Here is a 15,131-nt window from a genome sequence, read left to right as displayed (position 1 = left end):
ATTTATTATATACTAAGTGAAAAAATTCCAAAAGCTTAAAGCACCTGGTATTCCTTGGCGGTCTCTCATTCAAGTACTAACTAGACCTAAACCTGCTAAAATTCAGTGATCGGGCATTGACTCTTTTTTTTTTTTGCAAGATTATTATATAATTCGTGAAAAATATCCAAACATTTAAAGCACCTGGTATTCCCAGGCAGTCTCCCATCCATGTACTAACCTGGCGCAAACCTGCTTATATTCAGAGATCGGGCATTGACTCTATTTTTTGGCAAAATTATTATATACTAAGTGAAAAAATTCCAAAAGCTTAAAGCACCTGGCATTCCCAGGCGGTCTCCCGTCCATGTACTAACCTGGCCCAAACCTGCTTATATTCAGAGATCGGGCACTGACTCTATTTTTTGCCAAATTTATTATATACTAAGTGAAAAAATTCCAAAAGCTTAAAGCACCTGGTATTCCTTGGCGGTCTCTCATCCAAGTACTAACCAGATCTAAACCTGCTAAGATTCAGAGATCGGGCACTGACTCTTTTTTTTTTTTTTTGCCAGATTATTATATAATTCGTGAAAAATATCCAAAAATTTAAAGCACCTGGTATTCCCAGGCAGTCTCCCATCCATGTACTAACCTGGCGCAAACCTGCTTATATTCAGAGATCGGGCATTGACTCTATTTTTTGCCAAATTTATTATATACTAAGTGAAAAAATTCCAAAAGCTTAAAGCACCTGGTATTCCTTGGCGGTCTCTCATTCAAGTACTAACTAGACCTAAACCTGCTAAAATTCAGTGATCGGGCATTGACTCTTTTTTTTTTTTGCAAGATTATTATATAATTCGTGAAAAATATCCAAACATTTAAAGCACCTGGTATTCCCAGGCAGTCTCCCATCCATGTACTAACCTGGCGCAAACCTGCTTATATTCAGAGATCGGGCATTGACTCTATTTTTTGGCAAAATTATTATATACTAAGTGAAAAAATTCCAAAAGCTTAAAGCACCTGGTATTCCTTGGCGGTCTCTCATCCAAGTACTAACCAGACCTAAACCTGCTAAGATTCAGAGATCGGGCATTGACTCTTTTTTTTTTTTTTTTTTTTTTTTGCAAGATTATTATATAATTCATGAAAAATATCCAAACATTTAAAGCACCTGGTATTCCCAGGCAGTCTCCCATCCATGTACTAACCTGGCGCAAACCTGCTTATATTCAGAGATCGGGCATTGACTCTATTTTTTGGCAAAATTATTATATACTAAGTGAAAAATTTCAAAAAAGCTTAGAGTACCTGGTATTCCCAGGCGGTCTCCCATCCAGGCACTAACCAGGCCCAAACCTGCTTAGCTTACGAGATCAGACAAGATCGGGCATAGCCAGGCTGGTATGGCCATAAGCGAAGACTGCTGCAAAGAGAAGGCTATTTAAAGATCAGCCAATCTACTCGCCTGTACATTATAAAAGTAGGAAAGAAACCCCAAAAGCTTAAAGCACCTGGTATTCCTAGGCGGTCTCTCATCCAAGTACTAACCTGGCCCAAACCTGCTTATATTCAGAGATCGGGCATTGACTTTATTTTTTGGCAAATTTATTATATACTAAGTGAAAAAATTCCAAAAGCTTAAAGCACCTGGTATTCCTTGGCGGTCTCTCATCCAAGTACTAACCAGACCTAAACCTGCTAAGATTCAGAGATCGGGCATTGACTCTTTTTTTTTTTTTTTTTTGCCAGATTATTATATAATTCGTGAAAAATATCCAAAAAATTAAAGCACCTGGTATTCCCAGGCAGTCTCCCATCCATGTACTAACCTGGCCCAAACCTGCTTATATTCAGAGATCGGGCATTGACTCTATTTTTTGCCAAATTTATTATATACTAAGTGAAAAAATTCCAAAAGCTTAAAGCACCTGGTATTCCTTGGCGGTCTCTCATCCAAGTACTAACCAGACCTAAACCTGCTAAGATTCAGAGATCGGGCATTGACTCTTTTTTTTTTTTTTTGCAAGATTATTATATAATTCGTGAAAAATATCCAAACATTTAAAGCACCTGGTATTCCCAGGCAGTCTCCCATCCATGTACTAACCTGGCGTAAACCTGCTTATATTCAGAGATCGGGCATTGACTCTATTTTTTGGCAAAATTATTATATACTAAGTGAAAAATTTCAAAAAAGCTTACAGTACCTGGCATTCCCAGGCGGTCTCCCATCCAGGCACTAACCAGGACCAAACCTGCTTAGCTTACGAGATCAGACAAGATCAGGCATAGCCAGGCTGGTATGGCCATAAGCGAAGACTGCTGCAAAGAGAAGGCTATTTAAAGATCAGCCAATCTACTCGCCAGTACATTATAAAAGTAGGAAAGAAACCCCAAAAGCTTAAAGCACCTGGTATTCCTAGGCGGTCTCTCATCCAAGTACTAACCAGACCTAAACCTGCTAAGATTCAGAGATCGGGCATTGACTCTATTTATTTTTTTTTTTTGCAAGATTATTATATAATTTGTGAAAAATATCCAAAAATTTAAAGCACCTGGTATTCCCAGGCAGTCTCCCATCCATGTACTAACCTGGCCCAAACCTGCTTATATTCAGAGATCGGGCACTGACTCTATTTTTTGCCAAATTTATTATATACTAAGTGAAAAAATTCCAAAAGCTTAAAGCACCTGGTATTCCTTGGCGGTCTCTCATCCAAGTACTAACCAGACCTAAACCTGCTAAGATTCAGAGATCGGGCATTGACTCTTTTTTTTTTTTTTTTTTTTTTTGCAAGATTATTATATAATTCGTGAAAAATATCCAAACATTTAAAGCACCTGGTATTCCCAGGCAGTCTCCCATCCATGTACTAACCTGGCGCAAACCTGCTTATATTCAGAGATCGGGCATTGACTCTATTTTTTGGCAAAATTATTATATACTAAGTGAAAAATTTCAAAAGCTTAAAGCACCTGGTATTCCTTGGCGGTCTCTCATCCAAGTACTAACTAGACCTAAACCTGCTAAAATTCAGAGATCGGGCATTGACTCTTTTTTTTTTTTGCAAGATTATTATATAATTCGTGAAAAATATCCAAACATTTAAAGCACCTGGTATTCCCAGGCAGTCTCCCATCCATGTACTAACCTGGCGCAAACCTGCTTATATTCAGAGATCGGGCATTGACTCTATTTTTTGGCAAAATTATTATATACTAAGTGAAAAATTTCAAAAAAGCTTACAGTACCTGGCATTCCCAGGCGGTCTCCCATCCAGGCACTAACCAGGCACAAACCTGCTTGGCTTACGAGATCAGACAAGATCGGGCATAGCCAGGCTGGTATGGCCATAAGCGAAGACTGCTGCAAAGAGAAGGCTATTTAAAGATCAGCCAATCTACTCGCCAGTACATTATAAAAGTAGGAAAGAAACCCCAAAAGCTTAAAGCACCTGGTATTCCTAGGCGGTCTCTCATCCAAGTACTAACCTGGCCCAAACCTGCTTATATTCAGAGATCGGGCATTGACTCTATTTTTTGCCAAATTTATTATATACTAAGTGAAAAAATTCCAAAAGCTTAAAGCACCTGGTATTCCTTGGCGGTCTCTCATCCAAGTACTAACCAGACCTAAACCTGCTAAGATTCAGAGATCGGGCATTGACTCTTTTTTTTTCTTTTTTTTTTTTTGCAAGATTATTATATAATTCGTGAAAAATATCCAAAAATTTAAAGCACCTGGTATTCCCAGGCAGTCTCCCATCCATGTATTAACCTGGCCCAAACCTGCTTATATTCAGAGATCGGGCATTGACTCTATTTTTTGCCAAATTTATTATATACTAAGTGAAAAAATTCCAAAAGCTTAAAGCACCTGGTATTCCTTGGCGGTCTCTCATCCAAGTACTAACCAGACCTAAACCTGCTAAGATTCAGAGATCGGGCATTGACTCTTTTTTTTTTTTTTGCAAGATTATTATATAATTCGTGAAAAATATCCAAAAATTTAAAGCACCTGGTATTCCCAGGCAGTCTCCCATCCATGTACTAACCTGGCCCAAACCTGCTTATATTCAGAGATCGGGCACTGACTCTATTTTTTGCCAAATTTATTATATACTAAGTGAAAAAATTCCAAAAGCTTAAAGCACCTGGTATTCCTTGGCGGTCTCTCATCCAAGTACTAACCAGACCTAAACCTGCTAAGATTCAGAGATCGGGCATTGACTCTTTTTTTTTTTTTTTTTTGCAAGATTATTATATAATTCGTGAAAAATATCCAAAAATTTAAAGCACCTGATATTCCCAGGCAGTCTCCCATCCATGTACTAACCTGGCGCAAACCTGCTTATATTCAGAGATCGGGCATTGACTCTATTTTTTGGCAAAATTATTATATACTAAGTGAAAAATTTCAAAAAAGCTTACAGTACCTGGCATTCCCAGGCGGTCTCCCATCCAGGCACTAACCAGGCCCAAACCTGCTTAGCTTACGAGATCAGACAAGATCGGGCATAGCCAGGCTGGTATGGCCATAAGCGAAGACTGCTGCAAAGAGAAGGCTATTTAAAGATCAGCCAATCTACTCGCCAGTACATTATAAAAGTAGGAAAGAAACCCCAAAAGCTTAAAGCACCTGGTATTCCTAGGCGGTCTCTCATCCAAGTACTAACCAGACCTAAACCTGCTAAGATTCAGAGATCGGGCATTGACTCTATTTTTTTTTTTTTTGCAAGATTATTATATAATTTGTGAAAAATATCCAAAAATTTAAAGCACCTGGTATTCCCAGGCAGTCTCCCATCCATGTACTAACCTGGCCCAAACCTGCTTATATTCAGAGATCGGGCACTGACTCTATTTTTTGCCAAATTTATTATATACTAAGTGAAAAAATTCCAAAAGCTTAAAGCACCTGGTATTCCTTGGCGGTCTCTCATCCAAGTACTAACCAGATCTAAACCTGCTAAGATTCAGAGATCGGGCACTGACTCTTTTTTTTTTTTTTTTGCCAGATTATTATATAATTCGTGAAAAATATCCAAAAATTTAAAGCACCTGGTATTCCCAGGCAGTCTCCCATCCATGTACTAACCTGGCGCAAACCTGCTTATATTCAGAGATCGGGCATTGACTCTATTTTTTGCCAAATTTATTATATACTAAGTGAAAAAATTCCAAAAGCTTAAAGCACCTGGTATTCCTTGGCGGTCTCTCATTCAAGTACTAACTAGACCTAAACCTGCTAAAATTCAGTGATCGGGCATTGACTCTTTTTTTTTTTTGCAAGATTATTATATAATTCGTGAAAAATATCCAAACATTTAAAGCACCTGGTATTCCCAGGCAGTCTCCCATCCTTGTACTAACCTGGCGCAAACCTGCTTATATTCAGAGATCGGGCATTGACTCTATTTTTTGGCAAAATTATTATATACTAAGTGAAAAAATTCCAAAAGCTTAAAGCACCTGGTATTCCTTGGCGGTCTCTCATCCAAGTACTAACCAGACCTAAACCTGCTAAGATTCAGAGATCGGGCATTGACTCTTTTTTTTTTTTTTTTTTTTTTTTGCAAGATTATTATATAATTCATGAAAAATATCCAAACATTTAAAGCACCTGGTATTCCCAGGCAGTCTCCCATCCATGTACTAACCTGGCGCAAACCTGCTTATATTCAGAGATCGGGCATTGACTCTATTTTTTGGCAAAATTATTATATACTAAGTGAAAAATTTCAAAAAAGCTTAGAGTACCTGGTATTCCCAGGCGGTCTCCCATCCAGGCACTAACCAGGCCCAAACCTGCTTAGCTTACGAGATCAGACAAGATCGGGCATAGCCAGGCTGGTATGGCCATAAGCGAAGACTGCTGCAAAGAGAAGGCTATTTAAAGATCAGCCAATCTACTCGCCAGTACATTATAAAAGTAGGAAAGAAACCCCAAAAGCTTAAAGCACCTGGTATTCCTTGGCGGTCTCTCATCCAAGTACTAACCAGACCTAAACCTGCTAAGATTCAGAGATCGGGCATTGACTCTTTTTTTTTTTTTTTTTTGCCAGATTATTATATAATTCGTGAAAAATATCCAAAAATTTAAAGCACCTGGTATTCCCAGGCAGTCTCCCATCCATGTACTAACCTGGCCCAAACCTGCTTATATTCAGAGATCGGGCATTGACTCTATTTTTTGCCAAATTTATTATATACTAAGTGAAAAAATTCCAAAAGCTTAAAGCACCTGGTATTCCTTGGCGGTCTCTCATCCAAGTACTAACCAGACCTAAACCTACTAAGATTCAGAGATCGGGCATTGACTCTTTTTTTTTTTTTTGCAAGATTATTATATAATTCGTGAAAAATATCCAAAAATTTAAAGCACCTGATATTCCCAGGCAGTCTCCCATCCATGTACTAACCTGGCGCAAACCTGCTTATATTCAGAGATCGGGCATTGACTCTATTTTTTGGCAAAATTATTATATACTAAGTGAAAAATTTCAAAAAAGCTAACAGTACCTGGTATTCCCAGGCGGTCTCCCATCCAGGCACTAACCAGGCCCAAACCTGCTTAGCTTCCGAGATCAGACAAGATCGGGCATAGCCAGGCTGGTATGGCCATAAGCGAAGACTGCTGCAAAGAGAAGGCTATTTAAAGATCAGCCAATCTACTCGCCAGTACATTATAAAAGTAGGAAAGAAACCCCAAAAGCTTAAAGCACCTGCTATTCCTAGGCGGTCTCTCATCCAATTACTAACCTGGCCCAAACCTGCTTATATTCAGAGATCGGGCATTGACTCTATTTTTTGCCAAATTTATTATATACTAAGTGAAAAAATTCCAAAAGCTTAAAGCACCTGGTATTCCTTGGCGGTCTCTCATCCAAGTACTAACCAGACCTAAACCTGCTAAGATTCAGAGATCGGGCATTGACTCTTTTTTTTTTTTTTTTTTTTTTGCAAGATTATTATATAATTCGTGAAAAATATCCAAACATTTAAAGCACCTGGTATTCCCAGGCAGTCTCCCATCCATGTACTAACCTGGCGCAAACCTGCTTATATTCAGAGATCGGGCATTGACTCTATTTTTTGGCAAAATTATTATATACTAAGTGAAAAATTTCAAAAGCTTAAAGCACCTGGTATTCCTTGGCGGTCTCTCATCCAAGTACTAACTAGACCTAAACCTGCTAAAATTCAGAGATCGGGCATTGACTCTTTTTTTTTTTTGCAAGATTATTATATAATTCGTGAAAAATATCCAAACATTTAAAGCACCTGGTATTCCCAGGCAGTCTCCCATCCATGTACTAACCTGGCGCAAACCTGCTTATATTCAGAGATCGGGCATTGACTCTATTTTTTGGCAAAATTATTATATACTAAGTGAAAAATTTCAAAAAAGCTTACAGTACCTGGCATTCCCAGGCGGTCTCCCATCCAGGCACTAACCAGGCACAAACCTGCTTGGCTTACGAGATCAGACAAGATCGGGCATAGCCAGGCTGGTATGGCCATAAGCGAAGACTGCTGCAAAGAGAAGGCTATTTAAAGATCAGCCAATCTACTCGCCAGTACATTATAAAAGTAGGAAAGAAACCCCAAAAGCTTAAAGCACCTGGTATTCCTAGGCGGTCTCTCATCCAAGTACTAACCTGGCCCAAACCTGCTTATATTCAGAGATCGGGCATTGACTCTATTTTTTGCCAAATTTATTATATACTAAGTGAAAAAATTCCAAAAGCTTAAAGCACCTGGTATTCCTTGGCGGTCTCTCATCCAAGTACTAACCAGACCTAAACCTGCTAAGATTCAGAGATCGGGCATTGACTCTTTTTTTTTTTTTTTTTGCAAGATTATTATATAATTCGTGAAAAATATCCAAAAATTTAAAGCACCTGGTATTCCCAGGCAGTCTCCCATCCATGTATTAACCTGGCCCAAACCTGCTTATATTCAGAGATCGGGCATTGACTCTATTTTTTGCCAAATTTATTATATACTAAGTGAAAAAATTCCAAAAGCTTAAAGCACCTGGTATTCCTTGGCGGTCTCTCATCCAAGTACTAACCAGACCTAAACCTGCTAAGATTCAGAGATCGGGCATTGACTCTTTTTTTTTTTTTGCAAGATTATTATATAATTCGTGAAAAATATCCAAAAATTTAAAGCACCTGGTATTCCCAGGCAGTCTCCCATCCATGTACTAACCTGGCCCAAACCTGCTTATATTCAGAGATCGGGCACTGACTCTATTTTTTGCCAAATTTATTATATACTAAGTGAAAAAATTCCAAAAGCTTAAAGCACCTGGTATTCCTTGGCGGTCTCTCATCCAAGTACTAACCAGACCTAAACCTGCTAAGATTCAGAGATCGGGCATTGACTCTTTTTTTTTTTTTTTTTTTCAAGATTATTATATAATTCGTGAAAAATATCCAAAAATTTAAAGCACCTGATATTCCCAGGCAGTCTCCCATCCATGTACTAACCTGGCGCAAACCTGCTTATATTCAGAGATCGGGCATTGACTCTATTTTTTGGCAAAATTATTATATACTAAGTGAAAAATTTCAAAAAAGCTTACAGTACCTGGTATTCCCAGGCGGTCTCCCATCCAGGCACTAACCAGGCCCAAACCTGCTTAGCTTCCGAGATCAGACAAGATCGGGCATAGCCAGGCTGGTATGGCCATAAGCGAAGACTGCTGCAAAGAGAAGGCTATTTAAAGATCAGCCAATCTACTCGCCAGTACATTATAAAAGTAGGAAAGAAACCCCAAAATCTTAAAGCACCTGGTATTCCTAGGCGGTCTCTCATCCAATTACTAACCTGGCCCAAACCTGCTTATATTCAGAGATCGTGCATTGACTCTATTTTTTGCCAAATTTATTATATACTAAGTGAAAAAATTCCAAAAGCTTAAAGCACCTGGTATTCCTTGGCGGTCTCTCATCCAAGTACTAACCAGATCTAAACCTGCTAAGATTCAGAGATCGGGCATTGACTCTTTTTTTTTTTTTTGTTGCAAGATTATTATATAATTCGTGAAAAATATCCAAACATTTAAAGCACCTGGTATTCCCAGGCAGTCTCCCATCCATGTACTAACCTGGCGCAAACCTGCTTATATTCAGAGATCGGGCATTGACTCTATTTTTTGGCAAAATTATTATATACTAAGTGAAAAATTTCAAAAAACTTAGAGTACCTGGTATTCCCAGGTGGTCTCCCATCCAGGCACTAACCAGGCCCAAACCTGCTTAGCTTACGAGATCAGACAAGATCGGGCATAGCCAGGCTGGTATGGCCATAAGCGAAGACTGCTGCAAAGAGAAGGCTATTTAAAGATCAGCCAATCTACTCGCCAGTACATTATAAGAGTAGGAAAGAAACCCCAAAAGCTTAAAGCACCTGGTATTCCCAGGCAGTCTCTCATCCAAGTACTAACAAGACCTAAACCTGCTAAGATTCAGAGATCGGGCACTGACTCTATTTTTTGCCAAATTTATTATATACTAAGTGAAAAAATTCCAAAAGCTTAAAGCACCTGGTATTCCTTGGCGGTCTCTCATCCAAGTACTAACCAGACCTAAACCTGCTAAGATTCAGAGATCGGGCATTGACTCTTTTTTTTTTTTGCAAGATTATTATATAATTCGTGAAAAATATCCAAAAATTTAAAGCACCTGATATTCCCAGGCAGTCTCCCATCCATGTACTAACCTGGCGCAAACCTGCTTATATTCAGAGATCGGGCATTGACTCTATTTTTTGGCAAAATTATTATATACTAAGTGAAAAATTTCAAAAAAGCTTACAGTACCTGGTATTCCCAGGCGGTCTCCCATCCAGGCACTAACCAGGCCCAAACCTGCTTAGCTTCCGAGATCAGACAAGATCGGGCATAGCCAGGCTGGTATGGCCATAAGCGAAGACTGCTGCAAAGAGAAGGCTATTTAAAGATCAGCCAATCTACTCGCCAGTACATTATAAAAGTAGGAAAGAAACCCCAAAATCTTAAAGCACCTGGTATTCCTAGGCGGTCTCTCATCCAATTACTAACCTGGCCCAAACCTGCTTATATTCAGAGATCGGGCATTGACTCTATTTTTTGCCAAATTTATTATATACTAAGTGAAAAAATTCCAAAAGCTTAAAGCACCTGGTATTCCTTGGCGGTCTCTCATCCAAGTACTAACCAGATCTAAACCTGCTAAGATTCAGAGATCGGGCATTGACTCTTTTTTTTTTTTGTTGCAAGATTATTATATAATTCGTAAAAAATATCCAAACATTTAAAGCACCTGGTATTCCCAGGCAGTCTCCCATCCATGTACTAACCTGGCCCAAACCTGCTTATATTCAGAGATCGGGCACTGACTCTATTTTTTGCCAAATTTATTATATACTAAGTGAAAAAATTCCAAAAGCTTAAAGCACCTGGTATTCCTTGGCGGTCTCTCATCCAAGTACTAACCAGACCTAAACCTGCTAAGATTCAGAGATCGGGCATTGACTCTTTTTTTTTTTTTTTTTTTCAAGATTATTATATAATTCGTGAAAAATATCCAAAAATTTAAAGCACCTGATATTCCCAGGCAGTCTCCCATCCATGTACTAACCTGGCGCAAACCTGCTTATATTCAGAGATCGGGCATTGACTCTATTTTTTGGCAAAATTATTATATACTAAGTGAAAAATTTCAAAAAAGCTTACAGTACCTGGTATTCCCAGGCGGTCTCCCATCCAGGCACTAACCAGGCCCAAACCTGCTTAGCTTCCGAGATCAGACAAGATCGGGCATAGCCAGGCTGGTATGGCCATAAGCGAAGACTGCTGCAAAGAGAAGGCTATTTAAAGATCAGCCAATCTACTCGCCAGTACATTATAAAAGTAGGAAAGAAACCCCAAAATCTTAAAGCACCTGGTATTCCTAGGCGGTCTCTCATCCAATTACTAACCTGGCCCAAACCTGCTTATATTCAGAGATCGTGCATTGACTCTATTTTTTGCCAAATTTATTATATACTAAGTGAAAAAATTCCAAAAGCTTAAAGCACCTGGTATTCCTTGGCGGTCTCTCATCCAAGTACTAACCAGATCTAAACCTGCTAAGATTCAGAGATCGGGCATTGACTCTTTTTTTTTTTTTTGTTGCAAGATTATTATATAATTCGTGAAAAATATCCAAACATTTAAAGCACCTGGTATTCCCAGGCAGTCTCCCATCCATGTACTAACCTGGCGCAAACCTGCTTATATTCAGAGATCGGGCATTGACTCTATTTTTTGGCAAAATTATTATATACTAAGTGAAAAATTTCAAAAAACTTAGAGTACCTGGTATTCCCAGGTGGTCTCCCATCCAGGCACTAACCAGGCCCAAACCTGCTTAGCTTACGAGATCAGACAAGATCGGGCATAGCCAGGCTGGTATGGCCATAAGCGAAGACTGCTGCAAAGAGAAGGCTATTTAAAGATCAGCCAATCTACTCGCCAGTACATTATAAGAGTAGGAAAGAAACCCCAAAAGCTTAAAGCACCTGGTATTCCCAGGCAGTCTCTCATCCAAGTACTAACAAGACCTAAACCTGCTAAGATTCAGAGATCGGGCACTGACTCTATTTTTTGCCAAATTTATTATATACTAAGTGAAAAAATTCCAAAAGCTTAAAGCACCTGGTATTCCTTGGCGGTCTCTCATCCAAGTACTAACCAGACCTAAACCTGCTAAGATTCAGAGATCGGGCATTGACTCTTTTTTTTTTTTGCAAGATTATTATATAATTCGTGAAAAATATCCAAAAATTTAAAGCACCTGATATTCCCAGGCAGTCTCCCATCCATGTACTAACCTGGCGCAAACCTGCTTATATTCAGAGATCGGGCATTGACTCTATTTTTTGGCAAAATTATTATATACTAAGTGAAAAATTTCAAAAAAGCTTACAGTACCTGGTATTCCCAGGCGGTCTCCCATCCAGGCACTAACCAGGCCCAAACCTGCTTAGCTTCCGAGATCAGACAAGATCGGGCATAGCCAGGCTGGTATGGCCATAAGCGAAGACTGCTGCAAAGAGAAGGCTATTTAAAGATCAGCCAATCTACTCGCCAGTACATTATAAAAGTAGGAAAGAAACCCCAAAATCTTAAAGCACCTGGTATTCCTAGGCGGTCTCTCATCCAATTACTAACCTGGCCCAAACCTGCTTATATTCAGAGATCGGGCATTGACTCTATTTTTTGCCAAATTTATTATATACTAAGTGAAAAAATTCCAAAAGCTTAAAGCACCTGGTATTCCTTGGCGGTCTCTCATCCAAGTACTAACCAGATCTAAACCTGCTAAGATTCAGAGATCGGGCATTGACTCTTTTTTTTTTTTGTTGCAAGATTATTATATAATTCGTAAAAAATATCCAAACATTTAAAGCACCTGGTATTCCCAGGCAGTCTCCCATCCATGTACTAACCTGGCCCAAACCTGCTTATATTCAGAGATCGGGCACTGACTCTATTTTTTGCCAAATTTATTATATACTAAGTGAAAAAATTCCAAAAGCTTAAAGCACCTGGTATTCCTTGGCGGTCTCTCATCCAAGTACTAACCAGACCTAAACCTGCTAAAATTCAGTGATCGGGCATTGACTCTTTTTTTTTTTTGCAAGATTATTATATAATTCGTGAAAAATATCCAAACATTTAAAGCACCTGGTATTCCCAGGCAGTCTCCCATCCATGTACTAACCTGGCGCAAACCTGCTTATATTCAGAGATCGGGCATTGACTCTATTTTTTGGCAAAATTATTATATACTAAGTGAAAAAATTCCAAAAGCTTAAAGCACCTGGCATTCCCAGGCGGTCTCCCGTCCATGTACTAACCTGGCCCAAACCTGCTTATATTCAGAGATCGGGCACTGACTCTATTTTTTGCCAAATTTATTATATACTAAGTGAAAAAATTCCAAAAGCTTAAAGCACCTGGTATTCCTTGGCGGTCTCTCATCCAAGTACTAACCAGATCTAAACCTGCTAAGATTCAGAGATCGGGCACTGACTCTTTTTTTTTTTTTTTTGCCAGATTATTATATAATTCGTGAAAAATATCCAAAAATTTAAAGCACCTGGTATTCCCAGGCAGTCTCCCATCCATGTACTAACCTGGCGCAAACCTGCTTATATTCAGAGATCGGGCATTGACTCTATTTTTTGCCAAATTTATTATATACTAAGTGAAAAAATTCCAAAAGCTTAAAGCACCTGGTATTCCTTGGCGGTCTCTCATTCAAGTACTAACTAGACCTAAACCTGCTAAAATTCAGTGATCGGGCATTGACTCTTTTTTTTTTTTGCAAGATTATTATATAATTCGTGAAAAATATCCAAACATTTAAAGCACCTGGTATTCCCAGGCAGTCTCCCATCCATGTACTAACCTGGCGCAAACCTGCTTATATTCAGAGATCGGGCATTGACTCTATTTTTTGGCAAAATTATTATATACTAAGTGAAAAAATTCCAAAAGCTTAAAGCACCTGGTATTCCTTGGCGGTCTCTCATCCAAGTACTAACCAGACCTAAACCTGCTAAGATTCAGAGATCGGGCATTGACTCTTTTTTTTTTTTTTTTTTTTTTTTTTGCAAGATTATTATATAATTCATGAAAAATATCCAAACATTTAAAGCACCTGGTATTCCCAGGCAGTCTCCCATCCATGTACTAACCTGGCGCAAACCTGCTTATATTCAGAGATCGGGCATTGACTCTATTTTTTGGCAAAATTATTATATACTAAGTGAAAAATTTCAAAAAAGCTTAGAGTACCTGGTATTCCCAGGCGGTCTCCCATCCAGGCACTAACCAGGCCCAAACCTGCTTAGCTTACGAGATCAGACAAGATCGGGCATAGCCAGGCTGGTATGGCCATAAGCGAAGACTGCTGCAAAGAGAAGGCTATTTAAAGATCAGCCAATCTACTCGCCTGTACATTATAAAAGTAGGAAAGAAACCCCAAAAGCTTAAAGCACCTGGTATTCCTAGGCGGTCTCTCATCCAAGTACTAACCTGGCCCAAACCTGCTTATATTCAGAGATCGGGCATTGACTTTATTTTTTGGCAAATTTATTATATACTAAGTGAAAAAATTCCAAAAGCTTAAAGCACCTGGTATTCCTTGGCGGTCTCTCATCCAAGTACTAACCAGACCTAAACCTGCTAAGATTCAGAGATCGGGCATTGACTCTTTTTTTTTTTTTTTTTTGCCAGATTATTATATAATTCGTGAAAAATATCCAAAAAATTAAAGCACCTGGTATTCCCAGGCAGTCTCCCATCCATGTACTAACCTGGCCCAAACCTGCTTATATTCAGAGATCGGGCATTGACTCTATTTTTTGCCAAATTTATTATATACTAAGTGAAAAAATTCCAAAAGCTTAAAGCACCTGGTATTCCTTGGCGGTCTCTCATCCAAGTACTAACCAGACCTAAACCTGCTAAGATTCAGAGATCGGGCATTGACTCTTTTTTTTTTTTTTTGCAAGATTATTATATAATTCGTGAAAAATATCCAAACATTTAAAGCACCTGGTATTCCCAGGCAGTCTCCCATCCATGTACTAACCTGGCGTAAACCTGCTTATATTCAGAGATCGGGCATTGACTCTATTTTTTGGCAAAATTATTATATACTAAGTGAAAAATTTCAAAAAAGCTTACAGTACCTGGCATTCCCAGGCGGTCTCCCATCCAGGCACTAACCAGGACCAAACCTGCTTAGCTTACGAGATCAGACAAGATCAGGCATAGCCAGGCTGGTATGGCCATAAGCGAAGACTGCTGCAAAGAGAAGGCTATTTAAAGATCAGCCAATCTACTCGCCAGTACATTATAAAAGTAGGAAAGAAACCCCAAAAGCTTAAAGCACCTGGTATTCCTAGGCGGTCTCTCATCCAAGTACTAACCAGACCTAAACCTGCTAAGATTCAGAGATCGGGCATTGACTCTATTTATTTTTTTTTTTTGCAAGATTATTATATAATTTGTGAAAAATATCCAAAAATTTAAAGCACCTGGTATTCCCAGGCAGTCTCCCATCCATGTACTAACCTGGCCCAAACCTGCTTATATT

The 15,131-nt window shown here is 38.9% G+C and overlaps 4 non-coding genes and 11 pseudogenes across 4 annotated transcripts; all 15 read right to left on the bottom strand.

Moving 5' to 3' along the window:
- Positions 1–1,284: 1,284 nt before the first annotated feature.
- LOC127936605 (uncharacterized) lies at positions 1,285–1,403 on the bottom strand (annotated as a pseudogene).
- A 780-nt stretch (positions 1,404–2,183) lies between these two features.
- On the bottom strand, positions 2,184–2,302 carry LOC127937278 (uncharacterized; annotated as a pseudogene).
- A 926-nt stretch (positions 2,303–3,228) lies between these two features.
- Positions 3,229–3,347, bottom strand: LOC127937483 (uncharacterized; annotated as a pseudogene).
- Positions 3,348–4,412: 1,065 nt separating this feature from the next.
- On the bottom strand, positions 4,413–4,531 carry LOC127936263 (uncharacterized; annotated as a pseudogene).
- A 1,205-nt stretch (positions 4,532–5,736) lies between these two features.
- On the bottom strand, positions 5,737–5,855 carry LOC127936604 (uncharacterized; annotated as a pseudogene).
- A 643-nt stretch (positions 5,856–6,498) lies between these two features.
- LOC127937831 (uncharacterized) lies at positions 6,499–6,617 on the bottom strand (annotated as a pseudogene).
- A 780-nt stretch (positions 6,618–7,397) lies between these two features.
- Positions 7,398–7,516, bottom strand: LOC127937482 (uncharacterized; annotated as a pseudogene).
- Positions 7,517–8,574: 1,058 nt separating this feature from the next.
- Positions 8,575–8,693, bottom strand: LOC127937777 (5S ribosomal RNA). The gene has a single exon (XR_008148556.1). It is a non-coding gene; the product is annotated as a 5S ribosomal RNA (ribosomal RNA).
- A 500-nt stretch (positions 8,694–9,193) lies between these two features.
- Positions 9,194–9,312, bottom strand: LOC127936905 (uncharacterized; annotated as a pseudogene).
- A 496-nt stretch (positions 9,313–9,808) lies between these two features.
- Positions 9,809–9,927, bottom strand: LOC127937776 (5S ribosomal RNA). Its single transcript, XR_008148555.1, has one exon. It is a non-coding gene; the product is annotated as a 5S ribosomal RNA (ribosomal RNA).
- Positions 9,928–10,707: 780 nt separating this feature from the next.
- LOC127937775 (5S ribosomal RNA) lies at positions 10,708–10,826 on the bottom strand. The gene has a single exon (XR_008148554.1). It is a non-coding gene; the product is annotated as a 5S ribosomal RNA (ribosomal RNA).
- Positions 10,827–11,326: 500 nt separating this feature from the next.
- On the bottom strand, positions 11,327–11,445 carry LOC127936903 (uncharacterized; annotated as a pseudogene).
- A 496-nt stretch (positions 11,446–11,941) lies between these two features.
- Positions 11,942–12,060, bottom strand: LOC127937774 (5S ribosomal RNA). The gene has a single exon (XR_008148553.1). It is a non-coding gene; the product is annotated as a 5S ribosomal RNA (ribosomal RNA).
- Positions 12,061–13,813: 1,753 nt separating this feature from the next.
- LOC127936603 (uncharacterized) lies at positions 13,814–13,932 on the bottom strand (annotated as a pseudogene).
- A 780-nt stretch (positions 13,933–14,712) lies between these two features.
- Positions 14,713–14,831, bottom strand: LOC127937276 (uncharacterized; annotated as a pseudogene).
- Positions 14,832–15,131: the final 300 nt, after the last annotated feature.

Source organism: Carassius gibelio, chromosome A19 (assembly GCF_023724105.1).
Source record: "Carassius gibelio isolate Cgi1373 ecotype wild population from Czech Republic chromosome A19, carGib1.2-hapl.c, whole genome shotgun sequence".
Taxonomy (NCBI): domain Eukaryota; kingdom Metazoa; phylum Chordata; class Actinopteri; order Cypriniformes; family Cyprinidae; genus Carassius; species Carassius gibelio.
The sequence above is the reverse complement of the archived record's forward strand: the minus strand, read 5'-3'. Positions and strand labels throughout refer to the sequence as shown.